Below are 12,455 nucleotides of genomic sequence, written 5' to 3'. Positions count from 1 at the left end.
TACACATGCCCAACACACGCCAAAATGGAGTTAACGTGTGGCTCTTGCGGTAATTTCATTTTTGGCGCACATCCGATACGCAAGTCTGAAAAATAATTTTTATTTTTGGACGCACCTATCGGACACGCACCAAGTGGCATTTGACGTGCGTGGGTCATTATCGCTAGGTCAATGGCTGGCAGTAAGATCTCAGACCCCAAGATGGGATGTGCGCCAATTTTGATTTTGCCACTCATCCATTTTTGGCAAACATTTTTTTTAAAGGCATTTTTTTTTTTTTGCAGGTACGCTGAAAAATGGATCTGCGAGCACCGAAAACACGCACCTAAACTACCGCAGGCCATTTTCAGCGTACCTTAGTAAAAGGACCCCTTTATGTTGTTAGCAAATGAAAACAAACAGAATAAAGATGAACTTTGTTATTTTTCTTTTGAAAGAGCGTGCACTCTTGACAACATAACTCCCATCATGAAAAAATGTCTGGAAAACCCCAACAAAATGAACATCCCAGTAATTGAAACGGCTTCCTGAAGGAAAAGGCCATAGAATGTTATTAAATGGACATAGGGAAAAATCCACTATTCCTGGGACAAGCAGTACAAAACGCTTTGCTCCGTGGATCTTGTCGGGTGATTGTGACCTGGATTGGCCACTGTCGGGGACAGGGTGCTGGACCTTTGGTCTGTCCCAGTGTGGCAATACTTACATCTTATGAAACGAGAAATAGCATAAACATGAAAATCTTCTGGCTGCATACCCTGATCCAGAAGAGAAACAGGAGAAAAACAAAAATACTCCACAGCAACAGCAAAAAATTGAGACAGGGGGATAATGATGTCACTGGAGCCACACTGTAGTTATAATTTTATTGTTGACCAGTGGCGTACCAAGGGGGGGGCGGTGGGGGCGGTCTGCCCCGGGTGCACGCCGCTGGGGGGTGCCGCGGCACGCGCCTGCTGCGAGAGTTCGCTAACTTCTCTCGTTCGCTGCAGCTCCCTCTGCCCCGGAACAGGTTACTTCTTGTTCCGAGGCAGAGGGAGCTGCAGCGAACGAGCAAAGTTAGTAAACTCGCAGCAGGCGCGCGCTGCGGCACCCCCTCCTCCAGCGGCATGCACCCGGGGGGGGGCTCTTTCGCGGGGGAGGGGGTCTTTCGCCGGCGGGGTCCGCGCTGCATCAGGGGGGGGGGCGCTGCACCCGGGGGGGCTCTTTCACGGGGGGGGGGGGCTTTCGCTGGGGGGGGGCGCTGCATGGGGGGGGCACTGCACCCGGGGGGGCGGGGCGTCGCCTCGGGTGTCCGCCCCCCTAGGAACGCCACTGTTGTTGACCCAACATATCTGTGTTTCAGCAACTGCCTACATCAAGGGCCCTTGTTTTTCAATGTGAGTAAACACAAAGGGCCTCATTTTTAAAAGAGAAAAGCGTCTCAAAAATGGCATAAAGTGGCACTGGGATGTTTCCCCCCCCCCCCCCCAAAAAAAAAAAAAGTCAAAATTGTAATTTTTGAAACTCAGATTTGAGACACTTTTCTCTGCAGTGCATCCAAATCAAAAGGGGGTAGGATATGCAGCATTAGCAGTATTTTGTTGATTATATGAAAGCCTAAGGTTTCCAAACACATTCACCCTAATATTCAAAGCTATTTAACTGATCAGACACCTCCACTGACTGGTTAGTACATAAGTACATAGGTATTTCCATACTGGGAAGGACCAAAGATCCATCGAGCCCAGCATCCTGTTTCCAACAGTGGCCAATCCAGGTCACAAATACCTGGCAAGATCCCCAAAAAGTCCAAAACATTTTATACTGCTTATCCCAGAAATAGTGGATTTTCCCCAAGTCCATTTAATAACGGTCTATGGACTTTTTCTTTAGGAAGCAGTCCAAACCTCTTAAAAACTCCGCTAAGCTAACCACCTTTACCACATTCTCTGGCAACGAATTCCAGAGTTTAATTACACGTTGAGTGAAGAAACATTCTCTCCGATTCATTTTAAATTTACTACATTGTAGCTTCATCGCATGCCCCCTAGTCCTAGTATTTTTGGAAAGCGTAAACAGACGCTTCACATCTACCCGTTGAACTCCACTCATTATTTTATAGACTTCTATTATATCTCCCCTCAGCCGCCTTTTCTCCAAGCTGAAGAGCCCTAGCCGCTTTAACCTTTCCTCATAGGGAAGTCATCCCATCCCCTTTATCATTTTTGTCACCCTTCTCTGCACCTTTTCTAATTCCACTATATTTTTTTTGAGATACGTCGATCAGAATTGAACACAATATTCGAGGTGCGGTCGCACCATGGAGCGATACAAAGGCATTATAACATCCTCATTTTTGTTTTCCATTCCTTTCCTAATAATACCTAACATTCTATTTGCTTTCTTAGCCGCATCAGCACACTGAGCAGAAGGTTTCAATGTATCATCAACGACGACACCTAGATCCCCTTCTTGGTTCGTGACTCCTAACGTGGAACCTTGCATGACGTAGCTATAATTCGGGTTCCTCTTTCCCACATGCATCACTTTGCACTTGCTTACATTAAACGTCATCTACCATTTAGACGACCAGTCTCCCATATCGATGCCTAACTACTAATATTTAATGGGAGATAACCGGTTATATTTCCGGTTAGCACCTAGAACATAACCAGCTATATCGTATGACTTATCCAGTGAGGAGCTAATATTCAGCACCTAACCGGATAAGCTTAGCGGTCAAATAGGACCCGCATAGATAATTGTTCTTTCTTTAGCTGCTAAAAATTAACTAATTAACACTGAACATTGGCATAGCCAGTTAGCGGTTAAAAAAACACCCTGGATATTCAGTGCTGGTTGCTGCTACTGTGGAAGTGAATAGTTACACTAACGACCTGTCTTACAATGAGTTTGACAGTGACATGCTTTAATCTTGTTGCTGCCGTACCCTTCCCTACATCACCTTTATATTAAATTCCACTCGAGTTATTTAAGATGGGATTTAGAAGAAGTAATGAATCTTTACCATACATTAGGATATTATAACCCACATATTAAAAGCAACAGACTGTGACAAGGCTACATCCCCGATGTATAGAGTGAAGCAGCAGAACCACGAACTACATATCCCAGAATGCATTTCCTTTCCTAGCAGTGAGATCCCAGGGGATAGGCAAGCTGGCCATATACCGTCTCTGACCACAAGAGGGAGGGTGAATGAAGGAGCCAGTTCCCGGGACCAGCAATCTGTATATCATGCTGCCCACCTGTAATAGGGAGGGATGGGCTGAGAAGCAGGAGGAGGATTGGATGGAAGAGGGAATTAATCAGCCTGAGCAGGGGAAGAAAGGAGAATGGAATGGGAGCTTGAGAGCTGAGGAAGGCAACCCCTGAAGATTTGGAAACCTACATGGTTTTGGAATTTATTTTGGTTTAAACCCTGCTTAAGTAGAGAAGCCTGGTTTTCTTTTGGGGAAACCCTGAGTGGTGGGGGAATTACTACCCTGTTTTGAAACCTGATTATTGTGAGAACCTCTGAAGTTGGAAGGCTTGTTTATGAAGGAGGGCTGCCTAGTGGGAAGAGGGGTTCAGTTCAGGAGGAGAGGAGCAGTACAGGCTGAAAATCCTTGGGCAAGACAGGTCCCTAAAGAACTGAAGCAGGCTGAAATACCTTGGGTGGAAGGAAGTCCCAAAAGTATTGAACCTCCTGAAAGTAAAGGCTGCTGGGTGATTAACACTGTCTTGAGGGGAAATCCTGCTTGTGGGACAAGTACTATTTGTTTGCTACTGACTGGGACCAAAAAAGCAGGGATTCCCAAAGGACTATTGCATTCCCCTCAGGGAAGGGGGCAAAGTCTTTGTGTAATTGGCTGATGTACTAAGCAAGGCAGAATAGCCCTGCCTGAGAAGCAAGTCTCTACTCTGGAGGGAAGTTTTGCTTATGAATCTGGAAAATAAAGGAATGTTTTTGAAGTATTTCCTGGTGGCAGTTGTGTGAAGTTCTGGCTATTCCTAGGAGGCAGCTTCCTCCCCCATACTGGAGCAGCGGGCCCGTTTACAAGACATTGAAAATTAGGTCTACAAAATCCTGAGTGGTGTAGAACGAGGAAACGTGAATCAATTGTTTATTCTTTCAAAAAGTACTAAGACTAGGGGACACTCAATGAAATTACATGGTAATACTTTTAAAACGAATAACAGGAAATATTTTTTCACTCAACGAATAGTTAAGCTGTGGAACTTATTACCAGAAGATGTGGTAACAGAAGTTAGCGTATCTGGGTTTTTAAAAGGTATGGACAAGTTCCTGAGGAAAAGTCCGTAGTCTGCTATTGAGAAAGAAATGGGGAAAGCCACTGTTTGCCATGGGATTGGTTGAATGGAATCTTGCTATTATTTTGGATTCTGTCAGGTTCTTGTGACCTGGATTGGCCATTGCTGGAAGCAGGAAACTGGGCTAATAGCCCTGGTATGGCGATTCTTATGTCCTTATGTTGAAACTCATATTAAACGCCTAATCCCCTAATGGTTAGTTAGTTCCAAAGCATCTGATGATTTAAACTTCAAAAGTCTTATGCTCCTGGACCATGCTAAACTTTTCTCAGAGTATCCTTTAAGGAACCCACTGGAGAGGAAACAAACCACCACAAGAGATGAATTCCTCCATTCCAAACATATAGCGGCAAACACTTGTTGGTTCAAAGAAATTTCCAAAAGCTTGAAAACTTTGAGGCATACTCACATCACTGATTCAGGCAACATAGAAAACTCTCTATCTTACCTTAAGGCGATCTTAATGTCTTCTGCAGGGCCAGGAGTCTTCTTTCCCACAATGAACTGAGCTTCAGAGTTTGAAGCCTATAAAGGCTGCTGGAGAATTTAGAGAAATAAGTCAAGGTATAATTATTATAATTGTTATTCTCCTCGTCGTTAGACTTTGGGTGTGGAGAGAGAAGTAAGTGAAACAGGAAGTAAAAAGAGTGATGTTTTCTTATGCGTGTGTAGTAATTTGAGCATTGATAATGTTTTGTGTAGAATGTTTTCCTTGTGTTACGTGGTAAACAAATTTAACATTTCGTTCTGTCTATTCCATATCAGCTTGTCCAACCTGTGGAACCAACTCCCAGTATTTTTGAGATCGTGTATAGAATTCCTGCAATTCAGAAATCTCCTAAAAACATTTTTATTCTGTACGTGAGGGCTTTCAAATGCCTAAACCAGCAACTATTAATCAGGTCTCTTCCGAGCTTTAAGATATGTCATTAGTTTGTCTCTTCCATCTGTAATTCCTGGACTGGTTAGTCAAGCTCTTGGTTAATTGTGATCCTTCCTTCAACTCAATAGAAATAGGCGGAATACAAAAACTGGAAATAATAATAATAATAGGTAATATTCAGATTGACCATATTGAGACAGAAACCAGATGTGCTCTTTACTCTGATATCCAACTTTATTTTTGATGCCTAAAATCTACGTAGGGATTTAAAGGAAGCTGAGACCACCACTTCCCTTTACCAGTACAAGGCATAAGTACATAAGTATATAAGTACATAAGTAATGCCATACTGGGAAAAGACCAAGGGTCCATCGAGCCCAGCATCTTGTCCACGACAGCGGCCAATCCAGGCCAAGGGCACCTGGCAAGCTTCCCAAACGTACAAACATTCTATACATGCTATTCCTGGAATTGTGGATTTTTCCCAAGTCCATTTAGTAGCGGTTTATGGACTTGGCCTTTAGGAAACCGTCCAACCCCTTTTTAAACTCTGCTAAGCTAACCGCCTTCACCACTTTCTATGGGCAACGAATTCCAGAGTTTAATTATACGTTGGGTGAAGAAACATTTTCTCCGATTTGTTTTAAATTTACTACACTGTAGTTTCATCGCATGCCCCCTAGTCCTAATATTTTTGGAAAGCGTGAACAGACGCTTCACATCCACCTGTTCCACTCCACTCATTATTTTATATACCTCTATCATGTCTCCCCTCAGCCGTCTCTTCTCAGAACTGAAAAGCCCTAGCTTCCTTAGTCTTTCTTCATAGGGAAGTCGTCCCATCCCCGCTATCATTTTAGTCGCCCTTCGCTGCACCTTTTCCAATTCTACTATATCTTTCTTGAGATGCGGCGACCAAAATTGAACACAATACTCAAGGTGCGGTCGCACCATGGAGCGATACAACGGCATTATAACATCCTCACACCTGTTTTCCATACCTTTCCTAATAATACCCAACATTCTATTCGCTTTCCTAGGTGCAGCAGCACACTGAGCAGAAGGTTTCAGCGTGTTATCGATGACGACACCCAGATCCCTTTCTTGGTCCGTAACTCCTAACGATGAACCTTGCATGACGTAGCTATAATTCGGGTTCTTTTTTCCCACATGCATCACCTTGCACTTGCTCACATTAAACGTCATCTGCTATTTATCCGCCTAGTCTCCCAGTCTCGTAAGGTCCTCTTGTAATTTTTCACAATCCTGTCGCGAGTTAACGACTTTGAATAACTTTGTGTCATCAGCAAATTTAATTACCTCGCTAGTTACTCCCATCTCTAAATCATTTATAAATATATTAAAAAGCAGCGGTCCTAGCACAGACCCCTGAGGAACCCCACTAACTACCCTTCTCCATTGTGAATACTGCCCATTTAACCCCACTCTCTGTTTCCTATCCTTCAACCAGTTTTTAATCCACAATAGGACATTTCCTCCTATCCCATGACCCTCCAATTTCCTCTGTAGCCTTTCATGAGGTACCTTGTCAAACGCCTTTTGAAAATCCAGATACACAATATCAACCGGCTCCCCTTTGTCCACATGGCTAGGCAAAAAAAACATGGGTAACTGGCACTTATCTGTGTATATGGTTGTTGCTCTTCTGTAACATATTACCAGATGTGTGCTAGAGCATTGTATGGGGACAGAAATTTCACCCATCCCCACCCGTTCCCAATAGAATCTAACCCATACCTGCTATGATCCATTCCATCCCCACCTATTCCCACAATTAATCTCCTCCATCCCCACTCATACCCACAGGACTCAACACTATTATTTACTTGCTTGCGGCCTTTTGTCTCCTCCCAACAGCCTCCTGTGGGTTTTTGGATGCTATCCACTATTCAACCATTGAATATTCCAAGCCTCAATCTGATGTTCCAGCTGCCTCTCTGGACATTCCAAGCCTCATACTGGGGCTCCAACTGCCTCTCTTCGTACGCTCCAACCTTCATTCTGGTGCTTCGGTTGGCTCTTTCAGTGCATTCCAAGCCTCGTTCTGGAGTCACAAGAGATTTTGATTACACTCCTGCAGGAATCCCATGGCAACTTCTTCCATCCCCATGAGAAGCCCATGGCAACTTCTTCCATCGCCCCGGGTTCCGTGAAATTCCCAAAATCCCTATTCCTAGGCAGCTCTCTAATGTGTGAGGGCAGTGTGCATGGGAGGCATGAGCAGACAATGGGCGGGATCACCAGATTTGAGTATAACTTATAGAATCGTGTAAATTATGTATGAAAATGCTACACCTGCTGTTGATATGTGGTAAGTGATTGCAACTATATATTAGCACATATCTCCCTCCTTGTTCCAGTATTCTATAATGGCACATACCCATATACTTGCCGTTATAGAATACTGCATTACACTGTTGTTTCTGGTACTAATTTCTTGGTACCAATGTAAAAGGTGTATATATTTTTTTAAATAAAAATATGTTTTTTACCCGCCTTCTGGGATGTCTCCGGTACTCTGTGAAGGCTCTGTTGGGCTGCTGTTGGTCCCAGGATGATTTGGGACTAGCCGATCAGAAAGCATCCTGGTGGGACCTGGTTTTGAGTCCAGAGGCTCTCCGATGGGATGGTTGGGAGATCCTGACGTTTTCTGGGCCATGATTTCAGGTGGAATTGGTGACCAGTGGCTAGAGGAGAACTGCCAGAGGGTCCAGGAACAGACACTCACAAAAACATCACCAGCAGTGAAAGTGTGCTGGCCGCAAATGAAGGGGGCTGCAGGCAGCCCAGCAGAAAAATGTCCGACTTTCGGCCTGGCCTCCTGGGTGGGAGTTGACTGAGCATGTGCAAACTGTTGCACAGGTTCAGTGGGACTATGGAGCCCAGGGTAGGCCCAAAATGAAGCCAGGGCCTCAATTTTTCAGCCTGCTCAGTGGAGCTCCACGAAAACCGTCATTTTTTCTAGAACCACTGTGAGTCCAACTGGACTAGATCTGGAAGCAGAAGTGGTCTTGTTTGCCTGTGGGTAACCAGGTAAGAGGTCCATTGGGCCTTTGAATTTTAAAATGTGTTTTTTAAACCACATTTGATAGGGCTCCGGGGAAATTGTTTGAAAATTTTTTCTTGATGGTAGGGGTCTCTGAAGACATTCCTTAGGTGAGCCATGAAAGTCTGATCCAGGGAAAATTTTATTTATGTCTGTAAAATGGGAAAATGTGATATGGAGGGTCAGCACATATTAGCATGTGTGTTTGGGAATTTTTTGTCGGTTACAACTGGTAAAGGGGAATTTGGGAGGGGGGGGGGTTCTATATGGTTTTAAGAAATTTTGCTGGCAATTTCTTTAACTTTTTTTTTGTTACATTTGTACCCCACGCTTTCCCACTCCTGGCAGGCTCAATGCGGCTTACATGGGGCAATGGAGGGTTAAGTGACTTGCCCAGAGTCACAAGGAGCTGCCTGTGCCTGAAGTGGGAATTGAACTCAGTTCCTCAGGACCAAAGTCCACCACCCTAACCACTAGGCCACTCCTCCTGTGAGAAAAATGCAGGCTTCTCAAGAAAGCCCTTATTTTAAAAATGTAAAATTACAGGAGCGTTGAAGGAGATGTGTTTAACCTGTGTAGAGAACGGGAAGTGAGTTGCATTTACTATTATAGAAAAATTCAGAAAATGTTCCTTTTTCCCATTACAATCTATGGGGATTTGGGTTTTCAAAATGGAGCTGGCACTATAACATTCCAGGTTCCTTGAAAAAAAACTGTGTTTTGTTTGGTGACTGCTGATTGGCCAGTGTGGGTCAGGTGACACTAGGTAGAACCCTGTTGCTATAAGAACAGCTTGGGGAGAACAGTAAGTTCAGTTGGGGACTAGTGCTGGTAAGAGAAGGGTGCTTTTGAGAGTGCTGGCAGGCCTGGGATGAATTTGGGAACCCTAGCTGTAAGAAATACTAGCCTAAAATACAGCTAATGATTTTGAGAAGTGTTGCTAGGAATTAAGAAGCATTTTAAAGGTGTTTTATGGTAATAGGCAATTTTTTGGAGGAAGCCTAATGTTTGGATGCTGTTCCAGTTCTAGTTGGCAGTGTATTTCTTTAAATACAAGAAAATCTCAAAAATTCACAAAATTATATTGTTGGGTTTCAAGGCCCCCGGGACACCACAGCAGTTCACCACATGCCTATCCATGGAGAAAAAAACTTCAGTAAAGCGACCCCACCTGCAATGCTTCTAAGGTATGGGCACAGCTCACCATCATAGGAAAAACACCACTTACCGCAGTGTAGGAACATTATCACTTTTGGTCCCAATGTCAATGAAGCCCAATAATTTTTCACAGGAAAGTCCAAGGGCAGCACAATCGAACACTCAACGGTAATACTTCACACCTTTGGGTTCTTCTCAATCTTCCAATCCTGCCCTCCGCCAAACTAAAACACTCCCAGATGCCCGACAGGGAGCCCCTGTTTTGCTAAGAGCTGCGTCAGGGGTATCGCACTAGGAATCTCCAATCCCAATCCTGTGTCATGGCCACTTACAACCAACAGCGGGTAACTTGTAAGTGTATTTCTTTAAGCCACAATTCTCAGGGAGTTGGCTGTAAGGGGTGACCTTTGGGTCAACAGGCCCAAAACGTAAAGGGAACTGGTAACAGGAATTACCTGAGTAAACCCAAAAGCAGAGTAGCTTAGGGAGATGGATTTTTTCTTGAGAGGAGTCCAAACACCATACATGTCAGGTCAGATCACAGCTGTTAACAGGTGGATCTGACTGAGAAAGGGAACAGAGTTAATTAGATGCACTGGGGTTATCTCAGAAAGGGAGACGTGCTTATGTTTCTATTCTATGGCTAGCTAGTTTCATCTAGGTTCCTGCTGAAGAGAGGACACACAAACAGTGCAACATACAGGACATTAGCCTCTCTTTTTGATTTATTTAAAGCTAGACTAGATAAGTTAGTAGGTACCGGAGCACAAGAGTTACAGTCCTAGCCATGTGGTTCCTGACCGGGAGTAAGGAGGTTACCCAACGCAAGAAAGTGCAAGGAAAAGGATAAGTTTTTACTATTTTCTTGTTTTTGTTTTGTGTATGTGGGTGTGCCCACGTTGTCGTTTTTTTTTTTTTTTTTTTTAGAAAGATGAGTTTTTAAAACCGGAATATTTAAAAACACTTTATGAGTGCTCAATGTTATCACTTTTGGGACTCTTGATATTGCTGGGACATTACAACATACTACTCACCTGAAGACAGTGACGTTCGTAACCTGTTCGCCAGCCAGGATAGATCACACTGCGCTCCCCCGGTGCATCACCCCCCGGCGGGTCACCCCCCAAAGCGCATCACCAGACCTTTCCTCCCAGCAAGGGATATGAGTAGCAGACACGTGGCTATCGGCTGTGCCGGCCCCCTGTCCCAGAACAGGAAGTAACATTAGAGGGGCCAGGGGACCGGAAGAGCTGACAGCCATGCACCTGCTTCATGCACCTCCTTGCTGCCTGCATCCAGGGGCGGACCGGCCCCACCACCCCACCCTTGGTAGACTACTGCTTGAAGATGGTGGTGGGGTATTCCTTGTTCCTGACCTGTGGAGACTAAAGCAAGAAGCAATAATTTTAAGACAAAGAAACATATTCTTTTGAAAGTTAATGCTCAAATGTAATCTGAGTAAAGCTAACTTTACTTATGTAATTGCATACTTAGTGGAGGGAATTCTTTCTGTGGGCTTAAATCCTGAGTAAAGCTGTCCTGTAGAGAAACAATAATGCATGTGTCACTTGTAAGTTGTATATGACTGTGGGGTTTACATTGAAATATTATTACAAGCACTTTGCAGATGTTTACAGATTTGACTTGTTTTTAACAACTTCAATTATCATGCTTTAACCTGATTAAATGTGCAATAAAAGTTTATCACTTTAGAAAGAGTTTGAGTATCTTTGGGAAGTTCTCAAGCGTTGCCACACGTCTCCACATTTCAACATTGGTCCTGTTTTTTTTTTATAACTTGATTTTTTTATTGAAAGCAAAGTATGAATAGACAAATAATACAATAACAGCATGAGCAAATGCACCACAGCCCTGCGTAAACAACAATGAAACCCCCCCCCCCCCCCGACCCATTCTGTTGACTCCCATCTTAAGTAACACAGAGTGGGGGTGAAGCTGCAATGTTGGTCCTTTTAAACCTGTGTGGTGATTTCAGTTGGAAGCATAAGCTCGATTCAGGGGAACTATCCTACCATCAGCAACTCTGATCATTCTGCTACTGTATTGAGTCGGTCTTGCTGAAACCAAGGGGGCATTACACCAAGTTTGGTACCCTTTGCAAAATTATCTTCAAATACACCAATTCTGAAACACAGCAAAAGGGAAATTTCCTTTCCAGTGATCTTTTCTATAACAGTGAAAAGGTGCTGTGGGGTATCTGTGAAATACATAAGCAACCCATACAATCATAGTAACATAGTAGATGACGGCAGAAAAAGACCTGCACGGTCCATCCAGTCTGCCCAACAAGACAACTCATATGTGCTACTTTTTGTGTATACCCTACTTTGATTTGTACCTGTGCTCTTCAGGGCACAGACCGTATAAGTCTGCCCAGCACTATCCTTGCCTCCCACCACTGGCTCTGGCACAGACCGTATAAGTCTGCCCAGCACTATCCCCGCCTCCCAACCACCAGCCCCGCCTCCCAACCACCGGCTCTGGAACACACAGACCGTATAAGTCTGCCCAGCACTATCCCCGCCTCCCAATCACCAGCCCCGCCCCCCACCAACCAACGGCTCTGCCACCCGATCTCGACTAAGCTTCTGAAGATCCATTCCTTCTGAATAGGATTCCTTTATGTTTATCCCACGCATGTTTGAATTCCGTTACTGTTTTCATTTCCACCACCTCCCGCGGGAGGGCATTCCAAGCATCCACTACTCTCTCCGTGAAAAAATACTTCCTGACATTTTTCTTGAGTCTGCCCCCCTTCAATCTCATTTCATGTCCTCTCGTTCTACTGCCTTCGCATCTCCGGAAAAGTTTCGTTTGCGGATTAATACCTTTCAAATATTTGAACGTCTGTATCATAACACCCCTGTTTCTCCTTTCCTCCAGAGTATACGTGTTCAGGTCAGCAAGTCTCTCCTCATACGTGTTGTAACGCAAATCCCATACCATTCTCCTAGCTTTTATTTGCACCACTTCAATTCTTTTTACATCCTTAGCAAGATACGGCCTCCA

The 12,455-nt window shown here is 44.2% G+C and overlaps 1 protein-coding gene across 1 annotated transcript in view; it reads right to left on the bottom strand.

Moving 5' to 3' along the window:
- LOC115476687 (BPI fold-containing family C protein-like) overlaps positions 1-4,872 on the bottom strand; it is a 49,030-nt gene extending 44,158 nt beyond the window's left edge. The window contains exon 1 of the mRNA XM_030213205.1: positions 4,766-4,872. The gene's annotated coding sequence lies outside the window, so the exon portion shown is untranslated. The remainder of the gene's footprint in view (positions 1-4,765) is intronic.
- Between the last annotated feature and the right edge of the window lie 7,583 nt (positions 4,873-12,455).

This window comes from Microcaecilia unicolor, chromosome 8, assembly GCF_901765095.1.
Source record: "Microcaecilia unicolor chromosome 8, aMicUni1.1, whole genome shotgun sequence".
Lineage (NCBI taxonomy): Eukaryota > Metazoa > Chordata > Amphibia > Gymnophiona > Siphonopidae > Microcaecilia > Microcaecilia unicolor.
This window is presented reverse-complemented; position numbering and strand designations above follow the sequence as displayed.